Below are 14,594 nucleotides of genomic sequence, written 5' to 3' on the forward strand. Positions count from 1 at the left end.
TAATTGATGTGGGTATGAGCAGAAACTAAGAATCAGTTAGAATTTTAGCACATACGCACAGACAAACCTGTTGCATTGCACTTCTCCAATACTGTGTAAAAACTCTAAAAGCATTTCCACAAGAGTGCTCCCTGTAAGCGCAGATGCTAATTAATATGTAGAACTGTACACAGTAATTCAGAGTGATGCGCTCACACACATATACACTCACACTCATACACTCATATTCTCCACCACACCAGCGTAAAACCCCAGCCCCAGCTTGCCGCCCTGCCTTGGGGATGGCAGAGGCAGATGGCACCTGTTCAGAAGTGCCGGGTACCAAGATCTGTTGGTTGGAGCCCCGAGAGGCACCGTTGATCATAGAAATGAAGTGGAGGTGACACTGATCACTCTTCCGTCTCCTCCCCGAGCTCCCTCACTTTCAGTAAGTGCAGAGGAGCCGAGAGATTCTTAATGTGCAGAAAAGGTGAGGCGAACACAGGCAATATGGAAGGTGAATGCAAACAAACCAGCATCTTTACATGGAGGCAGTGTCTGGGGAAATTGGTACGCAGACGAGGCAGTGCTACCACCTTGTTAACTAAAAACAACACTCACAAAAGGGTTGAATTGTCAATGATAAGCCTAGGCGGGAAAAAAAAAACCCACCTTAATTGATTTTGGTATTTCTGAGGCAGCTCTAATTAAATGCTTTCGTAACTGACACTGATGAAATACTCAGAAACAGTTATTGATTTGTTTCCAAGGCAGATCCATTCAACTACAGCTGGTATCAATCTTTATCCCAGTTTCAGGTGCCTTATTTCGCCGAACAATTAATTTTAATTACAGAAGCTTATATGGAAATTGATTGATCTGGATCACTGTAATATGGGCTATTTCTAAGACGCTGCCTTCTTTTCAGTGCAGTCTAAAATTAATTGTGTAATTTATTCTTTAAATGAAACACAGTATATCACTCTTATTGTATTTTTTTACACTTTTTATCACGGCCTGTAAATAAGACATTTATTGAGACATGTTGCAGTCCACACATTTTTGTCTGGCCATTGGTCTGTTAACATTTGGTGATGAACACACAGCTTAGACAAACTGTAGTTATACAGTAACGCATCAAAGTCAAGGCATTCTTTTCCATTATATTTTTACTGTCAGTTTTCACAGCTACATAATGTCCATGTGACAACTTGCTACTGGTTTGGTTAGACGTTGACCTTCACCACTTCCTGCACATCACGGTGCCTAACCTGGAGTTGGAGGGATCAGTGTGTTGGCTACACTGCACATAGGAAAATCACAGGAAAGGATGTGGGTCATTTTGGTAGGTTTTGTTGGGGCCTCAGATTCTAAAATGCTGTCATGATTCTGTCGTTTAGATGTGAAGATTCTTTGTCTAACACGGCAACTTGGCAAGCATATAAATGCACACAGGCCACACACTCACGCCACACATGGACCTTCCCAAAGAGCCCTACCTGAAATGAATTGAATTCATGGCCAAAGCAGTGTATCCTATTGAGAAAACCACTTCACTGTCAGATAAAGCTCTTTTATTTGGGATAAGACACACTGCATAATTGCATATAATTGGATTTAGCAGTTCAGTGACCTTGTGGTCAGTTTGTTGGACTTGACAGTAGATAGCCAGAGAGAGAGACCATCTTAGTCAATGCTTCTGTATAGTGTACACATCAGCGAGTATCTTTTAGGCTTTTAAGAGACAAGATGATCCTGCAACTAATGTCAGCCTGATCCCTGGCGACCTAATGTCAGATACTCAACAGTGGTCTTTAGCTAGTCCTGACAGAGGCATGTACATGACCTGACTATTTAACACATGCTAATGTTATCGCTCTTGTGGATCACCAGATTCAATCTTGTTATAGTGTCACATAATAAGTTATAATAAGCAAAGAAGAGCAGTGGAGGGCCGCAGGGGATTTGAGTTCTTCGTGCCTCCAGCCGGCACATTTGCATTCATAGAATATCATGGATTAGAGCAGTAATCCTCAGAAAGCTTGTTTTCTCTGTTTTTCGCGATATCTTTGGGGCTAACCAGTCATGGCTTTGGTGTTTTTACACTGCACTGCACAGACACTATACTTGTACTCTATCAAAGAATGGAGCTGATACGGAGACATCTCTGTTTACATCAGTCTTTGGCACTCTTTTACTTTTTTGTTTCAGTCACAGCGATATTATATCACTGTATATTAGGGCTGGGTATCGTAAGTACCAGTACCTATACCAGTCCCTCTAAAGTGTACTTCATTTGATACCTTTTTTTTTTCTACTTCTTTTGATACTCATCATGTCAATGCCACCATAGTCTCGTTTTGCCAGACCTTCCTCCACAGCGCTGCGGAGGAGGGTCTGGCTAGTCCACACAGCATTCCGGATGGGAGACAAACGTGTTCTGGTTTATTGGCATTTCTTTAAAGCTACATTGTGTAAGAATTTCTCCCATCTAGCTGTGAAATTGTATATGACAACCAACTGAATATTACCTTCTATCCCCTCCCATTCTGAGTGTGTTTTAACTCCTACGGTGACCGCATTAGTCAAAGAAGTACGACTTTGTCCGTCAGTGTTCCTTCCAGTGTACTAATAGTTTTACGTTATTTTGGTACCATTTCATTGCCCACATCAGCTATCAGGTTCCCAAACATATGCAAGCTAATGTTAGTAAAGTATCGGTGCTATTGTTATTCTGTATATTGTATGAGATTAATAGTCTAAGGCAATGTTTACAGCGTAGGAGAGAAGCAACGGAGGTTTGTGTTTGTTTAATATATTTCTCTGAGCAGTATGAATGTCAATGAAACCGAAATTAGCTCTTTGTATCTCCATCGTTTACACGCAGCTGTTCTAGCTGTAGCTAGTCTGTGTTAAAACTGCATTATGTAAATTGTCTTCTAGGGAAATGTCCCTCTTTGGCTAATGTATTTTAAAGATGGAGGCGCAACATGGCGGCCGTCATTCGAGCGACTGAATGATTCTGAATGTCAGATTCTACGCTTACGAGAATACTTTGATTAGTTGGTGGAAGTAATTACACATTAATGAGCACATATTTGTGAAAGAACAAAGGGATTTTTGCTAAGAATCAACTAAAAAAAATTACACAATGGAGCTTTAAAGCAATCACAATTGTCTTGGGTGGCGCTAGGAGCTGGACAGAGCCGCGGTGCTGCTGCAAAATATCCTCAGGGGGGAACTTGTTTTGGTGGAACGTGTACGTTCAAAAGTTGTTTTAGTCGTGCAACAGAAAACTCAGATTGGACAGATAGTCTAGCTAGCTGTCTGGATTTACCCTGCAGATATCTGAGGAGCAGTTAACCATAGTCCTCAGACTGTAGTTTAAAATTCCTACACAAAGAAAGTGGAAGGTAACAGATATCTGGCCGAAAAGAGTGTGATCCGGCAGAATTCCCAGCGGGAATGGAGCAATCCTAGAAGTGGAACGTCATGGATATAGACTAATGCCACCTTCACTAGCTGGAATCATGAACTAACTATCTTTACGAGGTAGCCAACCCAACTTTTATTTTAGATTGAACTTTTTTTTTTTTTTAAGCCAGGCTAATACCCAATACAAGCCTAACAACTGCCATGGAAAAATCCCTTGGAAGCAGCTTTCTCCATAAGGTCTCATCTGCCCTCTTCAACTTGTAAACTGGTGACCAAGTAATGACCCCCTGCCTCTACACACAGTAAAGGACAAATGCACCATGTTCAGGGATCTCTCTCTCTCTCTCATGTGCGTGCCGAACCACTAATCCAGTTTCCTCTGGGCCCCCTGGGGATGAGCTGATACTGAGGCGGTATTCAGCCACACCACCATTCAGTCACACAGACACACTGCTAGAAATGGCTGCCATGTAGTGGATGAGGGCATTGAGTGCCAAATAGCTGGTGATTCAGGATGCACCAAGACCCTCTGATCTATTGCCAGATCCCTCTGAGGAGGCGTAGGTAGTGGGTGGAGGGCGGAAGGTGGGCTCCCAGATCAGGGAGGTCGAGCTACCTTATCCAAGGGAAAATATTGCTTCGTGTCAAGCAACCTGCAGCTATATGCTTCCCTTTTTTTCGTTTCTGAGCGAGGAAAAAAAAATGCAAAGGATGCAAAAAATAGCCTGGAGAACAGATTTAGTGGTTTTCTTAAAGAGCTGTCGTGGGGCTCGAAACAGCACGGCGGATCTGAGGATGAAGTCGTGACAGATGGGATCAGTGGAGCCTAGCATAACAGCCCTATCCGATTAAGCAATCTTACACTGTATGAGCGCTAGCCAAAACGGAGGTGGTGGTCAGGATTTTGGCGGCAGTAGCCATGATAATACCTACTCTGCGTACAGTATCAAAGTCCCAAGGGCATTGGCAAAAGTACACCTTTGCACATGCGCACACACACACACACACACACACACACACACACACACACACACACACACACACACACACACACATCAGGTGTGGCTGTGAGATAACATGGACTTCTTGCACCTGAGGTTTGTGTTGGTCTCCAGAGAGCTCCTTTAGGTAACAGGCTACTCCAATCAGTTTTTCTTGTTATTCTAGATAACCAGGTGCCAGAGAAATCAATTTGATTATACATTATGATGATATGTTTTTTCCGCATCTCTATTTTACTATATTTGATCTGACAAAATACATATAACATACTCTGTCTGGTGTCCAGTCTACTACTGTCGGTTCCTTTGAGTTTAAATCTGTGCAACTCATATTCTATTGTTTTTGACGATAGTAATGTAATACAATGCTAATTAATGCAGGTCTGTGTTCGTTCAACTCATCTGCACATCATCAGTGTTATGTATGCTGACAAATGCTTACAGTTAAACAATACAGCCATGGCAATGTGGACTTAATGGGCTACGAGATTCCTGACTATATAAAAAGGATTTGCCCCCAAAATGGAATTTCGCTGCAGTGGGAAAATTAATGAAAGGGTTAGGTTTATTCTGTTGCCCTATACCTGCAGTCTCTGCTGCGTTTACCTCTGTGGGCAATGAACCAGGAGAATATCATTACTTATTCAAATGCACCCTTAATATAATTACTGAACTCTCTTATTCGGTTTTATAACCTTATTCAAATGCAAATCCCCCTTGACTTTTTAGAGTTATGTATTTGGGTGGATAATGTCATAAAAACACACAATGGTAATCTTAATTGCTTACAGAGAAAGACACACTGACAGGGGAAAGTGAGCTCTGCAGTGATGCCAAATAAAAAAAGGGGGACAAAGAAGAGGGGATGATGGAGGGTTAAGAAAGATAAAGTCAGGCAGAGAAAAAGAGAGTACAAAGAAGATGTGAATGAGAGTGGAAGAAATTCAAAGAGAGCGGGGGAATGTGAACACACCAGTATGGCCATCGTCATGGTAAGACAGATACTGGAGCCAGTTGCCATGCCAACAATGGTCGGGCTGCAATTTCTCATGCATTTGTCCACAGCAGGCCTAAAAAGTGATAACTTGGGAAGAAAACAATTCGCCGATCTTGAGGGGAATGAAATGGATTTGTGTCAGTCTTTTCTCTTTTCACCTCAACGTTCTTGGGCCGACTAAAGTAGCTCATATATTTCAGGGAAATATAGCTGACACTTCAAGGTGGGACACTCCACATGGCTAAAGGAAAAATTATTAATGAAGGCAATGACGGGCTTTAGGCGTTTCCAGGCACGTAGAGTGATGAGCAGAAATATGAGTTCTGCTTAACCTCTGCTCCACTGGTTAAAAGGATGTCTAACGTTATTCTCTGCACCCATCATTCGTGAAACCGCATTCCAAAAAGAGCCGGGCTATTTCACAGCACAGCGGCACCAGACGTCCCCTACATTGTGTTTAACATTGTTGAAATATTTGTTTACAAGGTTCAGTGCCGTTTAATTTTCTTGTGATCAGTTCTCTCTCTTCTCTCTCTCCCTCTCTTTAGCTCCTTCTGCTCGCTCAAACTCAGTAGCCCCTTTGTTTGAATCTGCAGAGGAGTTGTCGCTCGCTGGTATTTGTTCAGTTTGCCTAATCGGAGTTTGGCGAGATGAAAGCAAGCAGCAGGGCTTTTTGCTCAGCAGCTGAAACTAAACGGGAAAACAACACTTTGAGATTTGTTGTTTTCTTAATTGTATATAATAAAGGTTGAGCGCTGCCATTTTGTGGCATGGCTTTGCTTTCAAAAGCAATGACTAGAGAAACAATAAGTCTACACATTAATTCATTTGATTTTATTTTCATATTAAGACCTCAATTTACTTCTGTCAACATTTGTCTGACATTTTCCTTTTGACACATACTTCTTTCCACGTTTGACATTTTTCTTTTAACGTTTCCCATGGACTGAGCACACGTACACTCGTACTCACATAGCAAATTAATTTCATCTTAAGAATGCTCTTCAATCTTAAATTGTAGTGGTCAATTACAAGACCATGTGTCTGACATCTGATTGTCAGAACTGTTATCTTGATTAAAGGACAATTAGGAGATCAAGACTGAATATGAGACTAAACTATTTACAACATCCGTTTTTGTACAATTCAGCTTGCTGAAGAGTGTGTTTAAGCAACTTCTTCAGAACCATTTCATTCGCCTTTGTGTAGCAAAGACGCACACCATTATGCTGTTGTGAGTATGGAGGATACACCAGTTGGGACTTTCCAATCTCCGTTAAATCAAGCTGCGTATTGTTCCCCACAAAAAGGATTCCAGCTTCAGAAAATAGGCTCATGAATTATGAATACATTTGTCACACAATGTCCATTCATTCTGCCATAATTATCCAACTCGCTCTCAAATGACTGAACTTCCAAGAGCACTGCAGATTTAATGGTCTAATGGTGTTTACCCGAACCAATGAGCTAAATGTAGTTAGTTCATCGTCTCAGTTGGAAGACATTAACTTTCCATTATGGGATGTTGTTGTAGTTACCTGCTGAGAACCACCCCCTGATACAAGGCAGGAAGTCGCCGTGTCAAAAACTCACGGGAAGCCACATTTCCAGGAAAAGTAATTACGATTAAAATGTTTTCCCTTACACAAAACTACAGTTCACTGCCGTGCCGTTAGTGGAGAGGAACAGGATGTGTGCTCTAAACGCCGGCTGAAGGGAGAAAATTGTCAAAATGAAACATTAAACATCAACAAACGCTCAAGGCAAGGTGCTATTTTGCTCTAATGTCTCTGTAGATTACTTTGCCTTAACTCGAGCTTCCATGGCTCAGAGGAACAGGGGATTTTTTTTATTTTTACTTTATCTCACTGACATGGGTGTACTTTTGCAATAGAGAGGGCAATTATACCAAAACAATATCTGCCTGTACAAGTCATTTAATATACTTTGGAGTTTTTTATTACTAGTGAAGGATGTCACGTTCCTGATTTTGAAGTAATCTCCCTTATTTGTTGATATTGATGCTTCAGATATGTCGCTAATAACTGGAAGTTATGTTTTTATTCTGGATATCTTTCAGTGGTTTTAAATGAACTTTGACCCCGTTTTCATGATCAGGCTAAACGAAGGAGCATAAGGGTGAGCAAGGACTTGAAATGATGCTATTTTGCTTTGGGTGGGTTATGTGTGTATGTGTGGAGGGTTGATGTGGGGGTGGGGGGTGCAGGTGCTAATCGTCCACTTGAGGACTGGCTTCCTCCCTTCCGTCAATGCTGCCGTTCTCTACATCACATCTGATGTTGCAATTACAGCTTCCGACATCCCTAAGAAAAAAAAAACAACTGTAAAGGACGGCTTGCGTTTTGTTGGCCACTCCCCACGTTTAGCTTTCCTAATGAGTAGAGTCCAGAAGTGGCAATCAGAGGCATTCATTCCATGAAATTGACTGTGGAAAGAGGGCAGATGGAGAAGGGAGGTTGTAGAAGGCATCTGCAGCACTGGCAGTTGAAGATTAGGAAGAGGAGAGGAAGGACGGATGGATACACTGAGAGAGGACACCAGATCTCTGTGGGGACTAATGATTAGTTTTGACCTCATAAAGGAAAGGAAAATAGAGGTCAGACATAGAATTTATTGGTTTTCACCAAGATGGACCCAGCATGTCTTTCCAGGCCAGAAACTCAACACATTTGGTAACTGGGGAAAAAAAAAAAAAAGAAAGAAAATACAAACAATGGAAGGACAGACATTTAGGACATGCGGATGCTGTGTTTGCATTATTACACATATTGCTTTCAGTGTTGGCAGAGCCCCCTCCTTTGAAGAGAACGCAGTTGGGTTTACATAAGAGCTAGTAAAACATTGAAGCTCCTTTGAGTATCTTTAGTCTGTCTTGTGTAAATTAGCATAAGTGAAGAAATCAACATATCTTCTGTGTACTAGCTTTGATGGTTAAAACATGAAAGTAGTCAAAGATTTCCAGCTCGGCATATGGAGGTCATATTTATTTATGGACTGTTTAATTAAGATGGAACGGCAACTGTTGAGATCTCTACCCTCTCTCACCAATTTCCAAGACTTTCTGATTTATTTTGCCAGACATATCCCATGACATATTAGCTGTGTTTTAATGAACAAAATGTGTGAGTCAAAGTGATTCACTCAGTGTTATGCAGTTAATTAGGAGATGTGGGGGAGCATAATATCTCGATATGAGATATTTTCCCTTGTAAGACGTAACTATGATCTCCCCACGTACAGAATAGCTATTAAGCCAATAAACAGCACTCAAGTGTTTCCAATATGGGTAAGCCCTTGCTGAATGAAAATGTTGCATTGTCGGTTTAGTATGAAATATTCATGTTTTATATCTTTTTAATTTCGCAGTATATTAGGACAGTGCTTACTTTCATTCTAAAACACCAAAGCTATGGCTCAAAAGTTGGAGCCAAAATCAAGACGGACATGAATATTTTTGGAATATGTGTCTGGCAGCATTGGTTTAAATATTATCTGTCTGCAAGCCTTGGCATGTGCAATCTTAATTATGTACTCTATGGCCCCCGTCTAATTGTAACTTTGAATCTTTAAATCACGTCACTTGACAGACTTCCAAACAACTTAGCGCATCGCTCCTGACAGATGATGGCTGTTGCTGCTGTGTAAAGTGGAAAGTGACCATAAAGATTTAATGCTTCACTCGCTCAGCTTAAGTGCCTCGCCTGGGGTCAACAGTTCCCTGTGGTATTTCCAAGGAAATCAAATACACACACACACACACACGCACAGGAATTTTGATTGCTGTAAAAGGAGTGCATTTTTTATTCAGATACCTTTTAAGAATCTAGGGCATTCTGCCAGAAACCCACACACCAAATCGAGAAGTAAACATGTTTTTATATATTTTTTGGTATATTCAGTGCATAAATGCTAAATCCTATACAGTTTAATAAGGGATTTTATTTCATGTGGTGCTGTGAAAATGTCCATATTGCTGGTCCAACTCCTTTGTATTAAATGGAATGTACAGCCAGTGTAGTAAGTGCCCTTTTTGCTTTATTGTTGCTAAAATACGGCTGTGCCTTTGCTTCATATTCAAGCGTTGCACTTTTCACAGTGCTGTGGTAACTGGTCAGTTGAGAAGCAGTCCGATTTGTGTTACAGTGTAATCATTGGGCTCTGGTGAATAAGATTTAAGGTAGACGGTCTGTGGTACTATTGCAGGAGAAGCCCGTAGAGAATGACCCATTTAGTACTACTTCTGCAATATCTAATGCATCCTCTTTACACAACTTAGTCATTGCCACAACAGCTACAGTGACAGTAGCCAGATGTTTTTCACTCTGACTACATTTATTACACTCAAGCTACATTGACTATATTCACTTATTTATCATGATAGACCAGCATGGACAGTTAACCACAAAAATATGAAATGATACTTTCACAGAACTATACCAGACTCACTAAATAACCAACAGATGTTGTGTCAGAGTCATTACAATTTTGTTTCTGCTTCAATCCTGCTTCCCCCATGGTGAATTTGAGTAGTTGTGTCTTAAAGGCTCACAAATGATGGTGTATGCAAACTCAGGCATTGTGGTTAGTGCATGCTCACACCCACGCTGCACCCAGGCTTCTCAACAATTCTGAGCATTGGACTTTTGCTCCCAGTAGTTGACCAGTGTAGCGGCATGCAGTTGACCCAAATCTAATCGTCAAAACATTGTTTCAAAATCCTATGGGTGACGTTTCTACAGTGTACCGTAGGCTGCGGGATATGATGATACATGTCGTCAAATCAATAAAAACATGTCTATGGTATCTCTTTTTCTATCTTTTTATCATGATGTCGAAAAACCAGCGGCCAGACTGTTATGGCAATATTTACGCCATTTGGACGATGCTTTCCATTCTGATCCTTGCACGTTATCTTTATTTTGCACTTAAGTTCTTAATACAATTTGAAAATACTCAGTACTATACATTTGTGGCATATTTAATTCACACAGGAGTATACAAAAATAGGCTTTACCATGGGGTTATTTCCTATAGGCTATTTATTTATTAAATTACCAGAAAACTGACTGCTGTTTCAAGATGTGCTGTTCAAGCTCTTTTGAAATAACACCAAGAAACAGGCAACATTGAGGATCGTAGACGCAGTGGTCGGCCAAGGAAACAGCAGATGAAAAACACATCAAGCTTATTTCCCTTTGAAATCGGAAGATGTCCAGCAGTGCCATCAGCTCAGAACTGGCAGAAACCAGCGGGACCCAGGTACACCCATCTACTGTCCAGAGAAGTCTGGCCAGAAGTGGTCTTCATGGAAGAGTTGCAGCCAAAAAGCCATACCTCCGACATAGAAGCAAGGCCAAGCGACTCAACTACGCACGAAAACATAGGAACTGGGGTGACTGATGAGTCAAAATCAGTTGAAGTCAAGTTGAAATATTTGGCTGTAGCAGAAGGCAGGTTGTTCACCGAAGGGCTGGAGAGCGGTACAATAATGAGTGTCTGTCTGCAACAGTGAAGCATGGTGGAGCTTCCTTGCAAGTTTGGGGCTGCATTTCAGCAAATGGAGTTGGAGATTTGGTCAGGATTAATGGTGTGCTCAGTGCTGAGAAATACAGGCAGATACTTAGCCATAATGCAATACCATCAGGGAGGCGTATGATTGGCCCCAAATTTATTCTGCAGCAGGACAACGACCCCAAACATACAGCCAAGGTCATTAAGAACTATCTTCAGTGTAAAGAACAAGAAGTCCTGGAAGTGATGGCATGGCCCCCACAGAGCCCTGATCTCAGCATCATCGAGTTTGTCTGGGATAACATGAAGAGACAGAAGGATTTGAGGAAGCCTACATCCACAGAAGATCTGTGGTTAGTTCTCCAAGATGTTTGGAACAACCTACCAGCTGAGTTCCTTCAAAAACTTTGTGCAAGTGTACCTAGAAGAATTGATGCTGTCTTGAAGGCAAAGGATGGTCACACCAAATATTGATTTGATTTAGATTTCTCTTCTGTTCATTCACTGCATTTTGTTAATTGATGAAAATAAACTATTAACACTTCCATTTTTGAAGGCATTCTTCGTTTACAGAATTTTTTCATACCTGCCTAAAACCTTTGGGTGCGGCTGTACAGGCAGAAATGTGCCATTTCCTTGTGTGTGGTACGGCGGCTACCTCGGAGCTGACCAGTCAGAGCAGAGAATGCAAATGACTTCCTCAGTGCAACCCACACACAGCTTCATGAGATGAAATAGACTGCCTTCTACTTTGTATCTGTGTGAACACAGCTCAAGTCTTATTCTTTATTAAAATCACAGCAGGCCGCAGTCTACGACTGTGGACCCATTGAGCAAGATTTTCACTTAATGTTAAAGTACAGAACATGTTTTTTTCTTTTTGAAATGGATCAAACTGTTAATAATTTAAAGCATGGTATGACATGGAAGCCTTTAACATCAGTCTATAACTCTCAGCAAGATTGTAGAGGTCTTCTTAGCCCCTTATCTCCCACTATCTCTTCCTTTCTCTCTCTCATTGAGTACATATCCACAATGAATTATTAAAGCACTTTAAATTCTGCCACAGATTCTATATTACTTAAGCTGTGCAAAGACACTATGCATTATGGATCAGCCTACTTAGATGAATATTATTCACATTCAATCAGAACCATTTTCCCCACATCTTTTAAGTAGATGTTTTTACAAATTGCCCTGGTTTGTTTCTCCTCGAGGGCCATGCCTGCATTTTTTGGCATTGGAAGACATACAGCAATGATTACGCAGTGAAACTTTATCTGTACCCAGGCCTAGTAAAAGCCAGTGATTTGTGGATGTGTCAAATGTTTTGGATATTGTGGAGTTTTATATCTTGTGCCAAGGGTGCACCCAGCAATAAGCTGCACATAAAAAACATTTATTGTTCTTATTTTATACTTCATGACTTTTATCCACTTCGACAGTTCATGCTTTTTGGTAATGCTCGCTCCCACTAAAGTCATCAAAGGCAGTGTCGTCAAAAAGTTTTAACTGACTATCATTTTGGGATCTGCAATTGAAGAAGAGAGTTTTGTGTCAGTATGGCGTGTGCCTTCAGGAGACACGTAAAGTGCGTTGGCCATATGCTGGAGAGTCCTTGGAGGATGATGCTATTTAACATGCCATCCCAGCATCACAGGGGGCTTGGGAAGCAAACACATTCTTCCTTCTGATTTCTGACTGAGTCTATGTGTCCATCTGATGAATGAGGGATAGAGGAAGTGAGAAGATATGCGGAAGAGGTAAAAAGGGATAATGACGACGACTCCCATTTTCCTCCGTCCCCTCCAATTGTGTGTTGAGGCCGCTGTCGTGAGACCCAGTGCATCTGTCAGTGCGTTTTGTAGGATGTCTTACAGTATAAGGTCAGTACACGTTGTACCTTTTTTAAATGCTGCTTTTAAAACAAAGACATGCCAGAAACCACAGTATTAGCCATGCCATCATTTGTAGGTGGTGGGTATATTCATTTAGTCATAAACACGTATACGTCTGGTGTATCTATTGACTGATATACATACATATAAACATGGTTGACATTGCCTGTCTTTGTCTTCATTGTGTAGTATCTGGCAGGACACTGGTGTTTGAGCCACCAACAGTCATTTGAATGAAATCAGTAGTTTACGAAACTATAGTGGCCTGTGTTCATCAGACCTGTAAGCAGAGCAGAAGAAAGTGGCAGATGAGAAAGAAGAGACCAGCTGCAGCTGGCTGATGGAGGACTGGATGTGGAGATGGGGAGCAAAGAAAAGGTGGATAAATGGGCTGAAAACAGAGGGGAAGAGGAGTTGGCCAGATCAGACGTAAGCATGTCTCCTCCTAATGGCAGAATTATGAATCTGCTCCATCTGCTACTCAATCATAACCAACCAATCGGTGCCGGTTCCGTTAGGCACTCCCATCTGTACTCGCTGCAAAATTAAGGATATAATCAAATGCTCAGATGCCAAGGAGACAGGGCGACTTATAGTTTGTGCTTGGATTGTGTCACGTTTCCAGTATGTGTGGCAAGCGATGCTGCTTGTGGCTGTGGTCATTTGATTTGTGCTTCAATATTGATGCAGACTGGAAGTTAGGAGAGATGGAGCTCTTCCTTATGTCTGTTGTGTTCTGATGTCTTACAGTGATCAGTAATTTCGAGTCATGCTGCCTCTTCTCTCTCTAAAACCACTTGCTAGTGAAAACCATCACATCCTGATCAGAATCTGGCATGGTAGGAGTCTGGCATCATGTGCTTCTGCCAATACAACATGTGTGGGACTGACTGTGTGTGTGTGTGTGTGTGTGTGTGTGTGTGTGTGTGTGTGTGTGTGTGTGTGGCATTTGTGTCTGTTTTGGGAAAGTAAAAGTTTTGCATCACGACTTTCTAATTTCCTGATACAATACCTTGAAATGAATTTCTTCTTTTGATTGATTTTTGGCTTTTCTCTGCCACTGTGCTGCACACCTGTCTGTAAATTTCTGGTTAGCACTGGCTGTAAAAGAAGCCATTTGATAACTTTCTCCGTCATTTCCTCCGTGCGTCTTTTCTTAACTACTCTTCTTCACCTTTTCTCGTCTTTCTCTGCAATACAATCACGATGCTGCCTGAGCTGGAAGAGGCCGGGGTGGGGGGTTGGGCGTTTTGGTATTTGAATGATTTGGTATGCAGCGACAGCACCGTTCTGTTTCATTGCAGGAGCCCTCGCCTTATCTCCTTAATGGATTATGAGCAAAGGAACAAAAACAGAGGGAGGCAGAGTGAGAATGATTGGACTGCCTGCAAAGGGCCTGCAGGAAACGGACTGCAGCCAGATAAATAAAACACTCTGCCTGTACATTTCCTCTGCCCCTGAATCACAGCTGTTGTTAAGAAAGAAGCCAATATGAACAGCTTGTAGTCAAGAGTCATTTGAGCTTCTCTTGTCTTTGCATTCTGATTCACCTGCTCGCTGGCGGTGGCATAGACGCGTTTTGTGCATTCCCGCTGTAGCCAGCCCACAGTTGTTTCAATTTGTTTTCTGAGACATTAGACACTATCTTCTTTTTTTCTTGCAGCAACTGGTTTAGGTAACTTTAGCTGTCAAGTACCTCAGTTAGCCAGTCCATGGTGAAAATGTCGTTTCACAGACCTTAGAGAGAGAGTG

General features: G+C 41.6%; 1 protein-coding gene across 2 annotated transcripts in view; it reads left to right on the plus strand.

Moving 5' to 3' along the window:
- Positions 1–14,594, plus strand: part of nrxn2b (neurexin 2b) — a 652,809-nt gene that overhangs the window by 86,525 nt on the left and 551,690 nt on the right. The gene's annotated exons all lie outside the window — the stretch shown is intronic.

Source organism: Sander vitreus, chromosome 19, assembly GCF_031162955.1.
Source record: "Sander vitreus isolate 19-12246 chromosome 19, sanVit1, whole genome shotgun sequence".
Classification (NCBI taxonomy): domain Eukaryota; kingdom Metazoa; phylum Chordata; class Actinopteri; order Perciformes; family Percidae; genus Sander; species Sander vitreus.